General features: G+C 38.2%; 1 protein-coding gene across 1 annotated transcript in view; it reads right to left on the bottom strand.

The window, feature by feature from the left end:
- Nucleotides 1–17,849, bottom strand: part of IFT43 (intraflagellar transport 43) — a 67,323-nt gene that overhangs the window by 27,142 nt on the left and 22,332 nt on the right. The window lies entirely within an intron of this gene.

Below are 17,849 nucleotides of genomic sequence, written 5' to 3'. Positions count from 1 at the left end.
TCCCCATTAGCATGATGCATGAGCTGCACACATACATGGAGTACAAAAATTTCACCACAAGAGAGATGCAAAGTTCTTGCACTGCAAATGATAGAGGAAAATAGAGGGCATTTGTGTGTCTACTGTTGCTACAATCTTGTAACATGTGAATCCACTCTCAGTCATAACTAATGCCTAGGATTATCATACATCATCCTCTCCCCAAACAAGTCCTATTTTTCAAAGCCAAACATTCTGTTTTTCAAAACATTCTGACTGGTTTTTTTTTATACATTCTCCCATCCCTGAAACTCAGAAGCAAGCAACAGTGAGTCCAGTTATTTAAAGAATATCCTATAAATAGGGGTGGCCACGAATAATTTAATGTCATCACACTGTGGCAATGGGACTCATGGATATAGTAAGGAGCGGGATAGGAGATGGAATGACAGTGGGCCTGACAAAGGAGGAACTCCTATGTGGCATTGAGTGACTGTGGGCTTCTTGCTTTTTCAGAATAGAGGATGTTTATTTTCCCTATTTCTTTCCCTTTCTAAAGTCCCTTTGTCCATTGTCCCTTTTGCCATTTAATGTTCTTTTTTTCTTTTCTTTTTTGGTCCCCTTCAGGGTTTTCTCTTTTGCTGCCCTATATCACAGAGATGTTGAAAAACCTGTAGTGCTGGAGCAGTGGATAGGCAGAGACCAGGCATAACCCTCTAATCCCAGATTGTACTGAAAAAACTAGATCGATGGTTGGTATTATGAAATATCACTAAACAAGCAATTAGTAACATTTGTAAATCAAATTTGTAAATCAAATTAAGTTAGAAATATTTCTATTTCTATTGAACAGCACTTCTCCTTATGGAGAAGAGCTATTCAAAGTGAGCGTCATCATAGCAATTGGTTGTTTTAAGTAGTCAACGAATGCATGTATGTTCTCATTTTGGCTTTGCAAAATATAGTAGCCCTACCAATCCCAGACTTTGGCATGGAACAAATGATTAATTGTGATCACTAAGCAAAAGATCCTTCTAACTTAGTTTTCTCTCATACGTACAAACACACACACACACACATATGTGTGTGTGTGTGAGAGAGAGAGAGAAAACTAAGTTAGAAGGATCTATTGTTTAGTGATCACAATTAATCATTTGTTCCATGCTAAAGTCTGGGATTGGTAGGGCTACTATATTTTGCAAAGCCAAAATGAGAACACACACACACATATATCACATAATGTAACTCAAAATAACATTGCCTGCCATGAGCAGTTTCAAATTCTATTGACTAGCAGATAGAAAATCAAATGAAATGCTGGAAAGAACTGTGAGCCAAAAATGTTTTCATTTTAGTTCTCTGAAAGATCCTTTGGGCATGTTATTGCCTGTCAAGACACCCCAGAACACTCACTCAAAACATCAGTAACGTGCAAATAAAACATATTTTGCTTTCAGAGGAAAATCGTGCCAAGCTGGTGGCAGGTACTAATGGTTGAACTGCTTTCTTTAGTCATAAAAACAGAATTCAATGCTTTAACCTAGCTTCCTCATACAACACTGGAAGAGATTGGGCCAGAAGCCCTAAGGATCAGGGGAAATCTGCTTGGGTTACCAGAAGTTCATCATTTAAAAAAAAAGGGGGGGGGGGTGAAGGAAGAAGAAGGTGGCAATGGCAGGCAGCTCTTTTACTCGTTCTCCACCCCAGCAAGCCCAGAACTAATTCAGATCCGATTAGGGATGCTTGTTCAATATTCAAAATGTAAAACATGGAGGTTGCTGAACCAGCACTTTGAAAAGTTAATTAAATGCCAGGTTTCTTTTTAACAGATACTCCATCACTTGCTGATTGCTTTGACTATTTCAGAGAATGAAGTTTTTTAACTTGGTGCACTGGGAAATACTCTTTGCTCATTCCCTCGAGTGGGAGCACAGCATGATAAGGAACATAAGAAGACTGGCTTCTAACACCACATGTCTTGCCTTCACAGAAGGGCTGCCACCAATAATAATAATAATAATAAAACAGAGATTGTATCCATTTCATCAAGAGCTTATGAATCCCCCCAGCTTTTATAAAAAGAGATGGCATCTCCAAGAGCCACTATAACATCTGAGCTGCTGCTTTTCCTTGTTAAAGTGACAGTGTGCAAAGCACTTTCTTTTGATACACCTTGTTAGTTTTAACATGCTGCCAAGTTTGCTAAACCTAGATAATACTGCATATTATCATAGAAAGGATTGTGAATAGCTAGAGAGAGAGAGAGAGAGAGAGAGAGAGAGATAATAACAGTGTCACTATAATGCAAATCCATGATGTGACCACATCTGGAGTACTATGTACAATTCTGCACCTTTAAAAAAGGAGGACATTGTAGAACCAAAAAAGACATCGAAATGGGTAAGCAAAAGGACTAGAGAGCTAAAGCAAAATGGTACAATATGTAGCCCAACATAAAAACATAAACTTACTTCAAACACTATGATTTTTTGGTGATTTTTTGGTAACTTGATTGTGAGTTTTTTCAGCATAAAATTTGTAGATGACAATGGAATGTAATAGAGTAACCAGAGTATGTTATATTCACAAATACTGAAGTATTATCCATTCACATTATAATCATGTAAAAAGTTCAGCCAGAAAACTTTCTCTACAATTTTAAAAGACACTACAAATGAGGCAGAATTGTGGAGAGAAAATGTGAGATAACAACAACAACAACTATACAAAGACTTTTTTGGATTATCTGTGGTGGTGGATGCCACAAAAATTATGCCAGCCCTCCCCTCCCTATGTTTTGCTCATCAGTTATCATTAATGTTGCTGTTATTAATCCTTCTTCCAGTGTGGCCCAGGGAAGCCAAAAGGTTGGACACCCCTGTCATACAGAACAACGTAGATGTGGATCTTCTACAGAAACTGAGTAGTAGTACACTCAATAAAAAATAGAAACATTATCACCAAACATTATCACCAAGGGCAGGATTTAACTTTGGTGAAATTATAAAAAAAATGTTAACCCTAACTAGTGATGACCATCATGGTGGGCAGAAGTAAAAAGGATCAAATAGTTAATGAAGGATAACGCAATCACTAATCACTATGTAGATGACACCCAATTCCTTAACACCTCAATCCAAGGAAGTTGTTTTTGTTCCAAACTCGGACCTGTCATCAGGAATGGACTGGGTGAAGGCAAACAAATTGAAACTTAACCCAGACAAGAATCTTCCAAAGGCAGATTCAGCCTGAAGTTTCAGGTTGGCAGCTCCTGGATTCAATCCTGAGCCTGGAAGCTTAGATCTTAGCAGTGGGGAAAAGTGCATTTGTGCAGTTAATGTCATGCACCAGCTGCATCCATTCATTGAGATATCATATCGTGCATGCCTTAGTTACCTACTTTTTGGATTACTGTTAATATGTTCTATGTGGAGCTTTCTTTGAAGAATGTTCAAAACTTTTAGTTGGCCAAAAGAACTGCAACCAGATAGAATTCAAAGATCTGGTGATGACCTATAAAGTGCTATATAGTTCAGGTCCAGGGTATTTGGAAGAACATACTCTCCTGTATGATGCTGTACATATTTTAAAATCTTCTAGGATGGTCTTTCTCTTTGTCCCAACATTCTCATGGGTGCCATCTGATGTGAAGAAAGGAGTGGACCTTCTTGGTGGCTGTTACTAGGAGCTAGAATTCCCTTTCCAGAGAGCCTAGCCTAGCACTGTCTTTAATATTTTTCCACAAAAAGGTAAAAAGATTTATTTTAATGGGCCTCTGAGAACTGATTTTTCAGAGAAAATAGCCCTTTATAATGTGCTGGAACTTTAACCTAGTCTTGTAATTTGATTTAACTGGTTTCAATTTTATGACGGTTTAATTGCTTTTTTATTCCAAGGTGCTTAACAACAGCAGCAGCAGCAGCAACAAAAACAACAACAACAACAACAACAACAACCTCTAGTATTAGGGTAGTAAAACAAACATAAATAAGAGGACATTGGGCTCATGTCTTGCTCATAGATTTGTTCAATGTCTGAAAAGAATACTGGATACATTCTACTAATATTCTTATGATATTATAAAAATGAGGAAACTGGACAGGGTGATGAAGAAATATTGATTTAATACTGGCCATTACTTGTTTTGTAAGACCCAGAATGCCTATTTTAACTGGATTGACAGGCCAAATGTGCCATTATTAGCATTAATATGGTTCCAAACCATATTATCTTTTTTCTCTCTCACCAAGTTCATGGCTTCTCCATCTAGATACATGAACAAATGGGACCATGTATCCATTCCACACTGGATAATGGAGAAAGGCAGGGAGTTTCAGAAAAACATCTACTTCTGCTTCATTGACTACTCTAAAGCCTTTGACTGTGTGGATCATAATAAATTGTGGCAAGTTCTTGGTGGGATGGGCATACCAAGCCACCTTGTCTCTCTCCTGAGGAATCTGTACAAGGACCAAGTAGCAACAGTCAGAACTGACCACGGAACAACAGACTGGTTCAAGATTGGGAAAGGTGTACGGCAAGGCTACATCCTCTCACCCAACCTTTTTAACTTGTATGCAGAACACATCATGCGATGTGCGGGGCTGGATGAATGCAAAGCTGGGGTGAAAATTGCTGGAAGAAACATTAACAACCTCAGATATGCAGATGACACCACTCTGATGGCCGAAAGCGAGGAGGAGCTGAGGAGCCTTCTAATCAAGGTGAAAGAAGAAAGCGCAAAAGCCGGGTTGCAGCTAAACGTCAAAAAAACCAAGATTATGGCAACAAGAATGATTGACAACTGGAAAACAGAGGGAGAAAATGTGGAGGCCGTGACAGACTTTGTATTTCTAGGTGCAAAGATTACTGCAGATGCAGACTGTAGCCAGGAAATCAGAAGACGCTTACTTCTTGGGAGGAGAGCAATGTCCAGTCTCGATAAAATAGTGAAGAGTAGAGACATCAGACTGGCAACAAAGATCCGCCTAGTCAAAGCCATGGTATTCCCTGTAGTCACCTACGGATGTGAGAGCTGGACCTTAGGGAAGGCTGAGCAAAGGAAGATCGATGCTTTTGAGCTGTGGTGTTGAATGCTGAGGAAAGTGCTGAGAGTGCCTTGGACTGCGAGAAGATCCAACCAGTCCATCCTCCAGGAAATAAAGCCCGACTGCTCACTGGAGGGAAAGATACTAGAGACAAAGTTGAAGTACTTTGGCCACATCATGAGGAGACAGGAAAGCCTAGAGAAGACAATTATGCTGGGGAAAGTGGAAGACAAAAGGAAGAGGGGCCGACGAAGGGCAAGATGGATGGATGGCATCCTTGAAGTGACTGGACTGGCCTTGAGGGAGCTGGGGGTGGTAACGGCCGACAGGGAGCTTTGGCGTAGGCTGGTCCATGAGGTCACGAAGAGTCGGAGACGACTGAACGAATGAACAACAACAATCCATTCCACTCACACAGAATGAAAAAAAATCCCATTGTTTGATTAATGGAACAAATAAATGACCTTGAAAGCCCAAAGAAGTCAACCAAGAAATTTATGAGAGATCACAGACCACCTACAAAACTGATCTATCCCTATGACATTTTCTTCCACACCATGTTCTAAAAAGGCCTACAGATAAACAACAACTCTTTTGCCTGTTAGTTTTTCTTCAGCAGATTCCTATGCTGAGAAGGCTATTTCACAAGATAAATGATCTAGAAGGACTGATAGGAAAAGGTATGACCATATTATGACTCTGAGGCTTTGGAATAGGGAGGGATACAACTCTCCCTTTGTTTTCCATCTGTCATTCTATATACACCCATGAAAAAAGTAACACTTTCTGTATATATTCTTCTAGACCAGTGTTGTTTCCATTTGTTTTCCCCTTAAGGAAAGGGCCACAGCAGAGGTGAAGAAGCAACTCTCTTATATGAGTATTATATTGTCTCAGAGGTTAAGTGCCGAAGGGTGAAAGACAGCACTAATGTAGACATCATCTCTGTTAAAATGTTTCTCTCCTATTTAATGGAATACTGTGGAGATTTAATGGAGATAAAATAGCCAGGCTCCTAGAAGAGCAAGGCTGCTATATTCATGCAGGATGACAATGTTCAGTGGTTAATTAGACACCGTTAACCTGTTTTAACAGGAGACATAAGTGGGATAAATGTGGGCAAATGCCCTTGACATTTTTTAATGTCTGCAGCTCATGGAGGACCCTAGTTAGTCTTCCTTCTTGTAGTACAATACGCACAACAGAGTGCTGGAAGTCAGTCTTCATACAGCTGTGCTACATGGACTGAATGGGAGAGACTGAACTAGGGAAATAACAGAAAATGCTATGATTGCTTGTATCGTGTTTGGAGACTATGAGAAAGGAGTGACTAGATACAGGTGAGAAGTAGAATGTTTTAAGATAAAAGCTTAATTTTCCTGAAATTTGCTTCTTCACTACCCATTTCATTATTTTTAATTTTTTTCTAAAATGCTTTGTCCCAAATAGTTTTCAGCACAGTGTGCAATACATATATATGCATCAGGGATAGAAGAGATGTGGGGCTTTTTTGCTGTAAAGTGGAATCTGGAGATCTACTGATCAGAACTTGATACAAAAGACATAATATTTAGATTGGAAAAAATTATGAAAAAAATTAGTTCATAATTCTGTTGTTGTTCTGCACACCAAAACTGAACATAACTCACAGTCTTTCCACATAAAGATTTTCAAGCAATTCTGAGGTTTATTTTTACGCAGCAGTCAATTCTGCCTTTCTCTTCCCAAACAGACTAGTGTTCCTTACACTAGAAAGACCACATCATTTATGAACTTTGTCACAGTCCCAATATACTTTACTTAACTACTACCGTGCTGTTTATTTATCCACAACATTACAAAGAGGTGAGAGGCTGCAGATGGGGCAGAACTCAAATTGACAGTGAACAGAAACAGCCCAAGCTGGAATTGTATTTGGAATGTATGGATATTTCTGTGGAAAGTTTGCCCCCTTCTGACTATACCTCAAACAGCATGCCCTTTTATTTTCCTTACTACTTTACTATATTTCTTTGCTTTTAAAATGTTTTACTTCTGTGAACCCTTGCTTTAAAAAGAAAAGAAAAGCTAGGGCTGTGTGATGACTGAAAAATAATTTCAAATTTTCTAGATTATTTCATCCAACTGCCCTTACAGTGCATTCGAGTACTCCTTTTGTGCTCATTTTAATAGCTGCATCTTCTATACATGACAGAAATGAGACATTAAAAAAGAACAGCTTCTCTTCCATCTTCAAAAAATGGCATTCCACATTAATACCAGACACCACTGATTGCAGACAACGGCTACGTCTTTGTGTGATATGTGATGCTATTTTATGTGATGTGTTTAATAATGTTTCATGTTTAATGTCAATTTTGATCTTTTATACTGTTTTTTTATCAATAGCATTGAATTGTTGCCAACAGTGTGAACCACCCTGAGTCCAAGCCAAGAAGCCATACGGCCACCAGTATTAAAAAAAACTCTAAAATTATAACACTAACACAACACTCAAACACATGGGAACTCCAGACAAGAAACAATCAGGGACAGCTAATCACCTCTCAACACAGGATTCCCCCAGGTACTAACAAGCCACACCTAAAAACTGTCAGGCTATCAAATGCTAATTAAGGTGGCCAATTGAAACACACCTAGCTCCAACAGACGAGAGTTCTTTCTCCCACCCTGGACATTCCACAGATATATAAACCCCATTTTCCTAGTTTCCAGCAGACCTCACAACCTGTGAGGATGTCTGCCATAGATGCAGGCAAAATGTCAGGAGAGAATGCTTCTAGGAAATGGCCATATAGCCTCAAAAACATACAACAACCCCATCCTGAGTCCCCTTGGGGTTGAGAAGGGTGGTATACAAATACCACAAATAAATAAATAAATTGCCCCGAACCCAGCAACAAGCAGTGCTGTTCTCAAGAAATTATGCCACTTTGCAAACTTCAACAAAACAAAAACAAATGTATACACACAGAAAGTATGGTCTGATTTTTCATTTCTGGAGAATGAAATACAGACAAAGAGTAACCCAGTGGTGTTAACTGTGAGGGATAAGGACTGACTGAGCTCTACAGGGAGCCAAGGACTACGATTTCAAAGTACTGTAGGTCCAGATGGAGAAGCATCATCACAGCTGAAGGGGATGTTTCCCCACAACAGTAAAAAAGGATTCTTGGCCTGTCTAAGCCAGCTTTCTTTTAAGAATGACCTGCCAAATGAAACCCTCTTGAAGATGCCCCCTTGCTAGAAGAACAGAAAGAAAGAGGCGGGAAGGAAAGCACTGATGTTCACAGATATTTTATTTTTGAAGAGAGGATTCATCAAAAAGAAAACAGCAATTTGTTAAGCTTGTAGCATTCAAAATATGTCTACTTCCAAACAAAGCTACTGATAAACAAAGGTCCTATCACAGATCTCAAAGATGGAGAAAAAACTATTTGTAGCTCTAAGGAAAAAACAAAAATACAGCAGTTGGTCCAACGGCAAAGTTTTGAGCTTTTATGATGTGGCCCTATGGAAAGTTTTGGGAATGGATTCAAACTAAAAGAACCAAAAGAAAAGAGATATGATGATGTAATTAACCACTTTCTGGTCCTCTCTCATGAAGTTACTAGTTTCTACCATATATGGTTTCCCATTTCCAACTATAAAACTTCATATCAGTTAAAAATTCCAGTTTTGGGATCAGTAAGAAATATTTTCCCTCTTTGAATGTCAAATTATTCAACTAATGATTTTAGTGTCATAATTAAAATTCTGCATAAAATGGACAGGATAATTATAATTTTTTATTGCTAGGAATGGTTAGTTTGAAATCATTAGTTTGAAATTCAAGCTTGGTGATGTAGGATTTCCCTTCAAGAGATACAAGCAATCATCTTTATTTTTAAAACCTTATTGAGGGCCAATGTTCTTATAGCTTTCTGTGCACCTGGCTCTGTCCCCTGATTCCTTTCTGATCACAATAATCTTGTTAATCAGGGATTAAATGGTGAGCAGTAGCATGCCACCCATGATGTTAAATAGCCAGATTTAATGAGGTAACCAGAAAAAAAAGGGAGGAAAGGCAACATTTTCTGGATCAATCACACTGGTTCACATTACATGTGATTCCATGTCACAACAAGCAATGGTTGCTACACAGATACTCAGATGTGGCCAACAAATGGCACAATTAAGGGTAAATGAAGTGAGAAAAATAAAATAAGGATAAACAAATGAACACATTGCATTTTTAAAGGCATTGCCTTGCCAAAATTGTTTATGAAAAACTAAATAATTACAATTCTGTTCTAGCTATTTCAGAGTTGTATACGTTTCAACTACAATCCATCAGACACAATCTTTAATATTGGTTCTAGTTATGTTTCAGGGGCTCTTGAAATTGAGTACTGTTCTAGCAATAAATGCGTAACTGAGGTCAACTCTTAATCCTGGCTCACTTAGTGTAAACTTTGGGTCAGATTCTATGTGGCTGCCGATGAACAATTTGTACTACATGAAGGTTTTAATTTTCATAGCTTCTCTCAAACAAATCCTTTGCAGTGGATCACAAATAGAAATTTAGCATTTTCAAAAATCTACAATTCTCAGAATTATTTCTTTCTTTTCCCCAAAAATGTAGTCACTATTTTCTTAGAAAGTGGAGGTTACAGACCTCAGTGTCTCCACCAAAAAGTCTGGATTTAGACCTGCTATAGACTTACTACCATAGTTACCTACCAGGTATAAAAGAGAAAACAAAAGGGAAGTGCAATAAACAACCCCTTATTTTTGAAGGGTTGCAAAAAGATAAATGTTAATCCATGTCTTCAAAAACTTTAGCTAAGAGGAAAATAATCAAAAGTATGATTTTCTTTGGTATATATTTACTGATGATACTTCCTAAAGCCAGAACTCATCTCTGTGAAACCACTTGGGACTACCAGTCAGGAAATTCTGCATATATAATTTTTACTTACCACTGCAGGCTGTCCCCAAGTTACAAACAAGGTAGATTCTGTAGGTCTGTTCTTAAGTTGAATTTGTAAGTTGTAACAGGTATATTTTAAGTGTAACTCCAGCCATACATACACATAAATTAACATCTATATCTCAATCACTTTGGATAGCATAGGAAAAGGATAACACCCTTGTGGTGCTTGTTTTGCTGTCTGTGGACCTGTTCAGAAGATTTCACCCCACTTTCTCTCCCTGTGATAATTGGATTTTGAAAAAGATGGCTTGTTGTGGAAACAAGGATTGGTGATAAAGTTTCAGTTGAAACCCCCTTTCCCCATTATAACTCTTTCAAGAGTGAATTTCCCCTCCTACGAGTAATTTTATCTCGCTTTCTGTTGTCTAACCCCCATTGTTAACAACGAGGTGTCTGTAAGTCGGATGTTTGTAATACGATGAGTACCTGTATTTGTAAAGGCCTGCTTCAAACAATAAATATCCAAAAGGAATTTTAAGAAAAATGAAGAGCAACAGTGTTTCAGTTTTTCATTTGGGATAAAATGTTAATCAAATAATATTTAAACAAATATTTTGATCAAAATCGTGTTACAAGGCAGAAAAGGGAAACTATCAATGGTGATTGTCTCTTAAGTTCAAGGATTAAAAAATAAAAGCAAATAGATACAACACAATAGTGATTCTACTGCTCTGTCCTTTCACTGTATTATTTTTACTAGGTCTGAACATAAGAACTGTCTGTGAAAGACAAGGAGAGAACCACCTCAGCAATGACACTGAAGGAGAAGAGGACAGGAGCCAGTTAGCATTCCTGGAACATCCACTCTATAAAAAGAAGAAAAAAACCAACCCCACATACTGCAGCTCTACCGCCATCTTGATGTCCTTGATGCGTGCTGATGGTGTGGAGGCGGCTGGCACCAGAACAGCCCAAGAGAAGGAACGAGAGGCCAATGGAGATTTATGTGAGGAGAGTGAGATGGACAAGGTAAAATTGTCAGGAGGAGTTGTTAGAAAGTAAAATATATTGTGACAATTCCACTCCTGCCGTTCATCAATAAACTGACAGATCATTTAGTGTCAATTAGGTGTGATAGATGGACAAGTTCCCATGATCCCGGGCCAAAATTAATGGCTGGGAGGGAGAGGGTGATTGAAAATGACGGCTGACATTGAGAAGAAAGTCCTGAAGGTCCCCAAAGGGCCATTACTTGCCTCATTCCCTTGCAGATCAATGCAGGGACAAACCCAAAAACAGACACTTCAAGACAAAACTTAATCAGACTTTTCCTTCCTTCTTTCCTTCCTTCCTTCCTTCCATCCATGTCTGACTTGCTCATTTTGTTTCCTGTGCCCCCATTTTTCCTGAGGTTGGCAACAGATGGCAGCATAAGAAAAATACACTTTTGAAGAAGCCATGGTTAAGAATTAGGACCTATATCAAAGCCACCAGGGAGCTCTTCTGTAGACAATGGCTGCTTCACACGTTGAAAATAGTCATTCATTTAATCCCTCTCATTTAAAAGAATGGATGGAGAAGCCTCTGAGAAACAAATCTACTACATGCATGAATTGAATTTCTTTAAGATTTTACAAGACCTCTGAATATTGTCAAATACAGAAAATGGCAAGGGAACTGTTTTATTTAATCATTTGTACTCTCAGTTCTGTACCCAAAGTTAAGGTTTGGGTAACAACAACAACTAGATTGTCATCAGAAAACATCCTATTAAAAGTTAATTAAGTTCTATCTTCAACTGGAAGACTTTTACTTGTCCCTGGAGCCTCAAGCTAAACACTCAAGTCTCCAGAGATCAAAAACATGTCCATTTTCTGGATGTCAGCTTCAAATACTTGAGATTGTTTTGCTCCTGTCAGTCCTAACAATAACCTATTGCTAGTTCGAACACTCAAAGCTGCTATTGACCATAGTCTAAGGAAATGTCTCTTCTACTTTGGAATGCAATATTTTCCCCAAAGAACCCCCTTTCCATCACCTGTAAAATAATGTCTGAATATTTTTCTAATCACCAGTTACTGTGGGGTAGTGGATCTCAGTAGAATGCTAAAAAAGCCTAGATGGAACACAAAATTGTCAAACTGATCTTTTTAATTATTAACATAATTATAGCATTTATTTGTGTTTTAGCCAGAGTAATAAAATTATTCCCAGTAACACTTTAAAATATTTTATCAAGCAGTAAGTTATATTTGGCTATACTTATTTGTCCTTATAACAACTTTCTACTATAAATTGACTTATTTTTGTTTATTTGCTTTTATTCCTTGCAATAATACTTTAATATTTTGTGTGCTTAAACCTTTTAAAAATGATAAATATAAAAAGAGAATGACTAAAAACCTAGAAGTTTTCTTTTCTGGATAAAGTAGGTTTTTTGTTTGTTTGTTTGTTTGATGGTGGGATCTAGATTCTTTGATAGAGTGACTGGTTTAATGTCAGATATGAAAGATTGAGAACCATTGCTCTTGAGTAGTCTTCCCTAGCCTGGTGCCTCCAAAAACACTAGACTGTAACAACTGGAGTGGAAATTGTAGTCTGCAAATCCAGCTGACACAAAGGCTGTTAGAAAAGGCTGTTCTGAAGAAATGAAAGCACCATCAGTATTAGTGCACAAAAGAGGGCTCAAGTAACAGGCATTCACTTCTATTCAAATACTCTCCAAATGCTGATATTGAAGAGTCTGAACAGATACTGAATAGTGAGAAACGCAATCACGGCTCCCCTTAAAAGGAAATATCACTGGCCACTCTCTGCTATAGCTGTGAGGTCTTATTTTCCTGGTGCCTTGATCTTTGCTTCAGATTTACTAGAGGCTGGACTGTGCAAAGCATGCCAATCATAGAATCATAGAATCATAGAATCATAGAATCAAAGAGTTGGAAGAGACCTCATGGGCCATCCAGTCCAACCCCCTGCCAAGAAGCAGGAATATTGCATTCAAATCACCCCTGACAGATGGCCATCCAGCCTCTGTTTAAAAGCTTCCAAAGAAGGAGCCTCCACCACACTCCGGGGCAGAGAGTTCCACTGCTGAACGGCTCTCACAGTCAGGAAGTTCTTCCTAATGTTCAGATGGAATCTCCTTTCTTGTAGTTTGAAGCCATTGTTCCGTGTCCTAGTCTCCAAGGAAGCAGAAAACAAGCTAGCTCCCTCCTCCCTGTGGCTTCCTCTCACATATTTATACATCCCACATGAACTTGCCTATCCATTCAGATCTTAACCAAGCTGATGTTCTTTAGGTTCTCTCTCCTTCACAGATGAGGCAGAAATGACCCAAAGAAAGGCTTTTTTTCTGTTGTGGCACTTAATTTTAGGAATATCTTTATCAGAAGAGTGCTTGGTAGCCTTTATAGCATTCAGCTGTGCAGGAAAAACCAATTTATTTTACTCTGTCTTTGGTTGATTCTCCTTTAATCACTTTATTATTCTTGTCTGGTTGGTGACCAATGTGGTGAGGTTTTCTAGTGATTTCCATAAAATCTCTGGCTGAAAATATAGTAAGTGCTCTTCCTTTTAATAAACAAAAGAGGACCAATACCATGGACATTTCTGTTGGTAGATTTTCAACCTAAAGTTTCCTTAAAACCGGCATTTTTATTCTAAAACAATTATGGTATACGTACATTTTAAAAAAGCAAAAAAAAAAAAAAGTACAAATCAGAAAATTGTTAAAACACCTCAAAACTTTCCTTCTTTTGGGACTTCACATAACTTTCTATATCCTCTACTTTCTTTATCCTCCATTTTCAGTTTTTATTTTTACATCTTGACTGGGGATTGGTTGTCTTTCTACAGTACAAATGGTTGCTGTGTAGGTGTCACGCAAGGTGGGGCATACCCAGTGACTCACCTTGTGTGAAGTGCTTGCTGCTTTGTACATGCTCTTCCTTGTTGATCTGTACTTTGCGTATCACAAGGTTCTTAGAAGAGACTGGAAAGACCTAAATCCCTCACTTCGAAGAATTCCCAGAGACATTCCAGTGGTCCCCATTCTGAATGCAACTAACTACCAAACATGTTGCTCCACTGACCTCATAGACTTACAATCTAATAATTGCCTGAAGCTGGAGATAGATAAGAGGGAGTCCTTGTTTACATACTGTCTAGTTAAACTGTGGGAACTGCGGTAAGAGAATATAATAGTGGTAGCTGCCAATGTGGATGGGTTTAAATGAGACTGGACCAATTGCTTAATGGCTACGGTACTAGTCTTGATTGATATGTATTCTCCACAAGCACATTCTCTGGAAATGTGAGAGAAAACTCCAACGCCCTGGTACTTCCCCCCCCCCCCCCCCCCGGGCTGGTAGACTGGCTCACTTCTTGATATCCTGCCAACAGTAGGCAAAACCTTTTTTTATTCCAACAACTTTTGGGAAACAGGCTGTTAACAAGAAAAGGGCTCTCTTAGTGTGCTCTGCTACTCTTATCGTTTCCTTTTAAATGACTAAGTTTAAAATAGTTTTAATTCTACGAAGAGTTGGATAAGAAGTACTTCTTAATCTATGTATATTTCTACTGGTTTTGTATTCATTTGGTGAACTGATTTGAGTTCTAACTTTTGGACAAAGGTATAAATGTTACTACACAATGCAATATTCCTTTCAGTACTTCAGGCACAATGCCTCTTTATATCAATTGCAAAAAGCACATGTAGAAGGATTCTGTTGCATTTGCATCTATTGAGCAGAGAAGCCTCTGTTGTCATCTGGTATTTCTCCTCTTGTCCATTCGTATTAAGAGTAGGGAGGGAAAAGAGATGCTAACAGATTCTATTTGTAATAGATGTTTAAAAGAGTATCTTCAAAATGGAAGCAAGTACGACTCTGTATGGGTGCTCGTCTGTCTGTTTTAAAGGGGGATCTCAGTGAATCTCTTGTTCTACCCCATACCCCTTCCTTAGAGCAATTTAAATTCCTTAACATATGAGAATAAGTACTCTCTGGCAGACGCCTGGTGATCTCCTCAGCGAGCACATGCTCTTTTCCCCTGGTGTCTTATAAATATAATGCATGAGCTAACATAACGGGCCATTTACCGTAAGTCTGTTTATCAAAAGGTAATGATGTCATGAAGTGTATCTGCGCAACTCACAGAACAGAACATGAGTGCCCTCTGCTGGGTGGAGAGAAGAGTTTGCAGCTGAAGAAATCTTTTATTAGGGTTTAAGCGAAACTAGCCTGCGACAGAAGAAATCATAATGGAGAGCGGATGAAGAATTTTTGATAGAGGTTAACTGCAACTAAGTAAATAAGTAAGAAAGAAAGTAAGTAAAACTTTATTTCTTTCCCGCTCTATCTTCCCATGGGAGACTCAGGGCGGTTCACAACATAAAAAAGGCAAACATTCAATGCCATAAATGTACCACAACAGGCTTGACAATTCCAATTAAATAAATTAGCGAAGGTCAAAGTAGAGTGTATTTTATTGATACTTTATTGGTCACAGTATTATTCATATCTTATCATTCCTGTTCAGTGTGTCTTGATACACTGAACAATACTGAGAGAATTTCAATGGAATCATTCAAACTTCCAGAAGCCCCCAAGTTACAAACAAGATAGATTTTGTAGATTTCTTCTTAAGTTGAATTTGTATGTAAGTTGGCACAGGTACATTTTAAAGTGTAACTCCAGCCAAATGGATAAGAAGAAATAACACACCTGTGGTGTTGGTTTTGCTGTCTGTGCCCCTGTTCAGACGATTTCACCTCACTTTCTCTTCCTGTGATAATTGGATTTTCAGGAGTGAATTCCCCTTTTAGTGTTAGATTTCTTTCACTTCCTGTTCGTTCTTAACTATGAGTCATTTGTAAGATGGATGTTTGTAACTCAAGGACTGCCTGTAGTTTCAGTTCCTAGTTTCTTTATTTTTGCACCCTCTCTTACTAAATAGGACTAAAGACAAAATGTATGAACAGATTGGTGCAACCTCTTTTTTGCTTTCAGACTGAATTTCATGATATACCCAACAGATATCGCGTAAAATATAAACAACGTGTTACTAGGAAGAATAGGCGATTCAGAGTTCCTGGCACTTTTATGGAAAATCTTTACAGTTCCTTTGAAACCTTTTTTTAAAAAGATAGATAGTCCAGCAGTTTGTGAAACTGAAATTTAGAAGTGCTAAGGGAGTAACAATGATCTAAACTTCTGGATAGGTAATGGATTTTTAAAAAAAATGTGTGCATAAAAAGAACTGCATGCCAATTTCTTATTTCCTGACAGTTTAAACTCATTACAGAAGTTAGAGGGAGCAGGAGTATAGTAGGGAGGACCAACTGGGTTTGTAGTATTTTCTAGAAACACATAGTGAGCCATGGAAACACATCCAGCCTGAGTACTTGCAGGATAAGAAGTATTGGCAACGGGTTTCAAGTGCCATTGGCTTTAAGGTATGACACAAGGTGTTCAACCCTCCACCCCTCCAAAAAAAAAGCTGCTTCCAAGAGCAGAGCCGACACATCTGTCCAAGGGGAATCAAATGTAGGGCCATCAGCAACAGGCAGTATGACTGCAAGATGATGCAGGGAGCCCAATAGGTAGACTGGGGCAAGGATATTGTCCAAGCAAAAACCCAGGCTTTGATTAAAACATTACAGGCTAAGGCCATGAGGGGGGAAAATGGGCTGCCTGAATATACAACCATGATGAAAGCTTTTTTCAGTCTCAGTTTTCCCCTCCGTTTGAGTAGACAGGGACAAGCTTGCGGATCAGAAGATCCCTGGTTTAAATGCTGGCTGTCAGATGGAAGGGGAAGATATATTCATCATGTCCCTAGATGTGAGAAATGTTAATGGCCACTTCCCTTCTTGGCAAGTACAAAGAACTTAAGAGTACTTATTAAACAATTATAATCTATTTCAAAATATATCCGGTAATATAGGTATTTCTCTCACTCATACAGGAAAAGGACCTTTCTATTGACCAGGGCTTCTTAAACTTATTCCAATTACAATCCCTTTAACTCGATAAATTTTTACATGACCCCAGGTACCGGTATATAAGTATATAAAATAGGTATAAAAATCAATCATTTATTGATAATAAATAAGCATGTGGAAGGCTTACTAAACAGACTGATTTTCCAATTTGTGGAGTATAGTTGAATCATTTTTTGTAGAGTACAATGTAAACACTGAATGTTGTTGCTAACAGATTTGTGTAAACAGGGTGGCATTCAGAATTACTGTTGCCAAATTTTTCATGACCCCAGCGCTGAGTTTAAGAGTCCCACTTGGTGTCAGGACCCACAAGTTGAGACATTATGTTTAACACAGTAAATTCAATGTTTTATCAAGGCAATTCAAAAATAAAATTAGAAGTGATTACTTGGACTAGGAATCCATTTTACACATCAGCTACCTGATTATTTGTCTGATGAAGGGGTGAAAAACTTTGCAGCCATTGCAGTCAATTCTTATATCCCCACACGGAACCTATGACCATGCAAAAACATTATATTGTGTGGCATGGCCTCAAAAGCAGTAACAGTGGGGTTGGATAGCTCCTTGAACAACAGCAGTTCGGAAAGTTCCATGCTAAAGAAGCAGTGATTGCTAAATAAAGGCAAACAACTCAATCACCTATCAGAAAATTGTATTTTGACTCAATGGCAATTTTGTTGCTATAAGTAGACTAAGAAAAAAAATGAGAGGCGTGTTCTCTACAATAACTGTAGTATAGCAAGTGATATCACAAGACATTGAGTTTCACAGCCCAAAGCAAATGCATATTTACTTTGATGTGATTATATAACTATACAGCTCCCACAACAGTATAAATGCACTTTAAAATCACTCAGTACTTCATTTGAAAAAAATGGGTTCATATCTTAAAAATACT

This window comes from Anolis sagrei, chromosome 1 (genome assembly GCF_037176765.1).
Source record: "Anolis sagrei isolate rAnoSag1 chromosome 1, rAnoSag1.mat, whole genome shotgun sequence".
Classification (NCBI taxonomy): Eukaryota; Metazoa; Chordata; class Lepidosauria; order Squamata; family Dactyloidae; genus Anolis; species Anolis sagrei.
This window is presented reverse-complemented; position numbering and strand designations above follow the sequence as displayed.